The sequence below is a fragment of the Ceratina calcarata genome, unplaced genomic scaffold (genome assembly GCF_001652005.2).
Source record: "Ceratina calcarata isolate Rehan_Ccalc_2016 unplaced genomic scaffold, ASM165200v1 scaffold110.2, whole genome shotgun sequence".
Taxonomy (NCBI): Eukaryota; Metazoa; Arthropoda; class Insecta; order Hymenoptera; family Apidae; genus Ceratina; species Ceratina calcarata.
This window is the reverse complement of record NW_017131915.1, coordinates 202894-207835: the sequence shown is the minus strand read 5'-3', so window position 1 is coordinate 207835 and position 4942 is coordinate 202894. Positions and strand designations below refer to the sequence as shown.

At 32.1% G+C, this 4942-nt stretch overlaps 1 protein-coding gene across 2 annotated transcripts in view; it reads left to right on the top strand.

Annotated features, from left to right (window-relative positions):
• Positions 1-3318: 3318 nt before the first annotated feature.
• LOC108632902 (proton-coupled amino acid transporter 1) overlaps positions 3319-4942 on the top strand; it is a 24165-nt gene continuing 22541 nt past the window's right edge. The window contains exon 1 of one of the 2 annotated variants that reach the window (XM_018037773.2): positions 3319-3476. The gene's annotated coding sequence lies outside the window, so the exon portion shown is untranslated. The remainder of the gene's footprint in view (positions 3477-4942) is intronic. The other variant, XM_018037781.2, reaches the window with a different exon arrangement.

Sequence of the window (4942 nt, the reverse complement as noted above, 5' to 3'; positions counted from 1 at the left end):
TCTTTTTAAAAAATGCGTTTCTAAAGTGCATAAACTTTTGGGATTGACTGTATAGCCAATACATCCTTAAATAATTCTTACAGTTTGCAAATTTCGAAGAATTGCCAAACTTAAAGTGTTGTTCGTTGGTATACGATTTTCAATACTTTGATATTTAATTTTTCCAATACTAGTGGATGGAAATTGATGAAAGAAATCAGAGACATACTAGTACATCAAAAGAAGAGAACAGAATTTTTCTAAACATTCGACCTGCAATTAACATTGGAAAAAACTCAGCAAATCTTCAAATTTCGGAACAATAAATTCTAACCATTGTTTCACTGTTCTAATTTTTATTTCTGATTCCAACGTACGAAAAGTGTTGAAAAATTTCACATATAGCATACTATACCCTATACAATTATTACAGCTTTCTAGAATTACAATTTCTATTAAAAAAAATAAAGTTTATTGCCATTTGTTCGAAAATACAATTCAATTGTTAAATTTGCTTTGTTCAGAGAAGTCAAAGATCTTGGGCGAAAATATTTTCCATTGAAAGATTGACCGTGTTTGTACAAGTACGCAGTTTGATAGTGAAGGTAAAGAATTCTATTAGTTCAATTTGGTTTGGGTATCAGCAAGCATGTGTCATGCAAACACTTTCAGAATGGAAAATTTTAGGGTTCCTTTCTGAGATCAAGAAAGGAGACAGGAAGATATGAAAAAGAATCTTTCTTACATACTTTCATAGGACATATTATTTACAGATAACATACGGAACATTATGGCCATTCGCCATTTGGATTGTATAAAAAATGTACTCTTATTATTAGACTGCGCAATTTTATACAATTATGGAAGACTTGCAAATAAAAACTTGTTATTGCTCACGTTATGAAATTATACAAATGATAGAAAGCCTGGACAAATGGATTACATTTCTTAAAATACATATCAAAACATACGATTATGTATAAGAATCCGCAGTCTATTTATTTTAAACCAATTACAGACAATATGAATTATGTATATTATGAGCAAATTAACACTTCGTTTTAAATAGTTGTTTTCCATTTTTATAATAATACAATTAATAATATCGTTCAATATTGCTAAATAAATTATTGCAAAGAATTGTAAGTGTTGTATTATATACAAGTCAATAAATCTAGAAGGATTTTCTTATAATGGAAAAGAACTGTCAAAGGATTGCCACGATTATAGATAAAAAGATAGCAACATTTTTGCGTAGATGATCTTGATTTTGCTCGAACAAATAAAAGATATTGATACACAACAACAAAATCAGTGATATGAATTAGTTCAATACCTGAAATCTTAATCCTCGAATAGCAATTGACGTAGTAATAGTGACTTTCACTATTTTCGTATTTCAGTAAGACACCTTGCGGACGATTGTCCGTAATATTTCCGTCGAGAGTAGATATATAACTGATAACGTACATAAAACTTTATTGATTCCACAAGATGTATCGCTATTATCAATATTTATTGGCAATTCCTTAAATCCATACGATTAGAGTAGACCCTCCGTTGTATGAACACTCATTATGTGAACATTCAATTATATGAACCTATATCTATTAATATATTGAAAGGAGGTTTAATGAGCTACAATTTAGTGAAGTTATCAAAGACGCAATTTTCGCATTTTACTTATTCTCAATTTTTTCGCAATCTTTTATATACGTAATTTAGTAAACTAATCTAAAAATGTAAAAGTGCTCTTTGCAGATCGAAGAATGTTATATGCACGTGCAAAGTCGTCAGGACAAAGAACAGTTGGACGTATCGAAAGATGTTAAATTATCTAACTTATTTAATTTTCGAAAATTGTAAATTCTACAACTGTATTAATTTTTTTACCATTTATAGATCATAGCAGCGTCAATTGATTTTAACGTGCATATAACATCCATAGATCTATAGAAAACACGCTTCAAATTTTTATTAGAGAGTCGATTAAAGAACATGCCCACTCTACTTTTTTTCTTCGTAAGTTCGACCGAAGTTTGAGATGTGTATAAATATTTATAGCTCCAGTACTAATGGCTTGTTGTTTTATTATACGAAAATTCTCTTGTATGAACACATTTGTCCCCCAATCAGTTCATATAATAAATATTGAACTGAGCTACTGAAAATGTTCAATAATCGTCTAAATATCTCACTGTCAGATATCAGTAGCGAATAAATGTAATCTATTGGGTCTGATAGTTCGCGTGCGACTAACTAATTTTCTACTAATCTTCAAGAAACGATTATTCTTGGAACTGGAATTGCGCGTTGGAGCGTGTTAATGAATATGATCTTTCATTGATCCAATTTCATTTATATTGGCAAGCAGAATAATTTGTTCCACGAAAAAGAGCATTTATGCTCGGTTAACAAAATTATTGACAATACCGGAAGAATTAACGAAACAAATCGTGTGTAGGTATGCAAATTATGCATACGTTTATGGCTGTCGAGCTTGAGGTCGTTCTGCATCGATAAAAATATTATGCATACATGCATGCGGCCTCGTTCCTGTTTATACTGTTCTGTACATCACTGCGTTTAACAATTATTAAAAATTAATTAACACATGATAGCACAAAAATATATAATGATTAATATGTGATATATTATACATGATGTATGAAATGAAAATTGATTCGATGGATATCTAATGCAACAAGGTACAACTCATCAAAATCCTTTATCAGACAAATCAAATGGATAACGGTTGATAAAGAATGATAGGTACAGGTAATCTGTTTTATCACTGAAACGGATAAGTCTTTGATAAAATTTTTTAATAAATATTCCGATGGAATTTTAATGGATTGAATATGAATATCCATCACACTTTAAAGACATTATAATTCGCGATAGAAGCTTGTAATAGTAACTGGGATTCCCTATTACTTGCACGCGAACCGGTAATTTAACATTATTTCACACGCGATAGCGGACGTTGAATCAGTGAAAAGAATTTTCAGAGTTTCAGAGATCCTTAGAATTGAAATTCTGTTAATTCAATACAGCAATACACGTTTCAGGTCTGTCAACTGTACTGAAATTGCTCAAGAAACGTTACAATCTCGCTTCTGGGTCAGAATCGCGGTACTAGATTGCGATTGTCCTCAAGTCTGCCGGAAGCCAATTTTCCAACGGTTGAGCATCTCCGTCGGCCTCGGTGCTGATAACGTTTACGATTCCTCGCGGTCGGTCGAAATTCAGGGGCCGTGTCGCGTCGTCGAGGCCCGGGCGGTTGTCACAGGCTGGGGAGATACGGCAAGAACGGCGAAGAAGTAAGTACATAGTCTTCGGTAGTTGGCGAACGTTCTCAGTAGCGCGGCTCCGTTTCAGTCGTGCGGAAGCAGCCGACCGTTGCACGTGTTCACCAACCGGACGAAAACCGTCAACATCCATGGGTTACCAGTACCCGTTCTCGCATCTGGATACTTCGTACTGATTTTAACAAAGTAAGTTACTCGCACAGTTTTAACACATGTTAACTTTAATGCCTCGTTTTAATTTACAAAAATTTATCAAACGTGTTGATCAGTTTTATTTTCTTCTTTGTAATTTGTTCTCCTCTAAAATCTTTGTTTTTATTTTCCTTATTGCATTATAATAGTTGTGTACTGCTTTCAACGAAATGATGTTAATTTTGACGAAGAATCGCGTGACCAGTTTTAATTTCAAACATTCATGAAATGTGTTGATCAGTTTTATTTTGAAACTCGTATTAGTAAATAGTTCTCTCTTTTAAACATCTCATTCTTTTTTATTCCCCTTGTTGCGTTATAATAGCCATGCACTGTTTTAAATAAAAGATTCTCAGGCATTTACCTAATTAACGAATATTTTGTACTGATTTCAATAACGTATGTAATTTTTCAATAATTTTATCCTCGATGCTAACTTTGAATTGTGTTTTAATTCCAAACATTTATCAAATGCATTTGTCAGTTTTTTCTTCATTATGAGGTAAATTGTTCTCCTCTGAAATTTTTAAAGAGGCGATTATTATCTCTTTTTATTCGTCTTGTTATATTAAAATAGTTGCGTACTGATTTTAAATAGGAGATTTTCAGGAATTTACGTAATCAGCGAATAGTGTCGTCTTAGTTGAGTTCAGAGGAGCACAAATCAATCTTAGAAGGTGTAATTAAATTATGTTTGGTTTGTTAAGAAGATTGCGCGTGGGATGAACAGTGTCGAGCAGGCTAGTTGTTTCGTTTGATTCGGACAGGGTTTTAAATAAATCGTCTCTTACTTCGACGGGGCTCAATTACATAGTTCTTTGTCGGCTTTTCTTCAAGCAATTAGTATGATTTGAAGCGCTTGATAAAAATTTCTGCAGTCAATCCATTATTTAAGTGAGTAGAAACAGTTTATACAATTAGAATTCATCTTTTATACAAATCCCCGGTTTGATTTAATTTACAAATATGCATTTCAGACAGATCAGACTATATATTTGAAAATGTAAAGTGACTTATGCCATAGGTCTCTGTTGATATTAGCTGTTTCACTACTAGCACTGTCATTCATGAGCATATTTGTGTTTATGTTCGGTTTAACTAAATTCTAGTCTACTGAAGACTACATTTGACTAATTAATGTACAGTGGCTCCAGAAGGTATTCGGTCAACTTACAAAATAGAATAACTTTTTTTATTATTGGACAAACCGATTTGGATTTTCTGTGGGATGTCAGAAATCTTACTTTCTCCTATAATTTGTATCAAAAAATAAATAAAAAAATCAAATAATCTCTCAGAAGCTTTCTACATGTACAGAACTTACAATAACTAGATCTACAAACATACTTCCAATTTTTAATAAAGAACCCAATAAAAAATTAAAAAAATCATTTCTTCTCTTATTAATGCCTTTGACGTGTTTTTATGTTTTTTTTAATATATCCAGAAATTAGAATTCA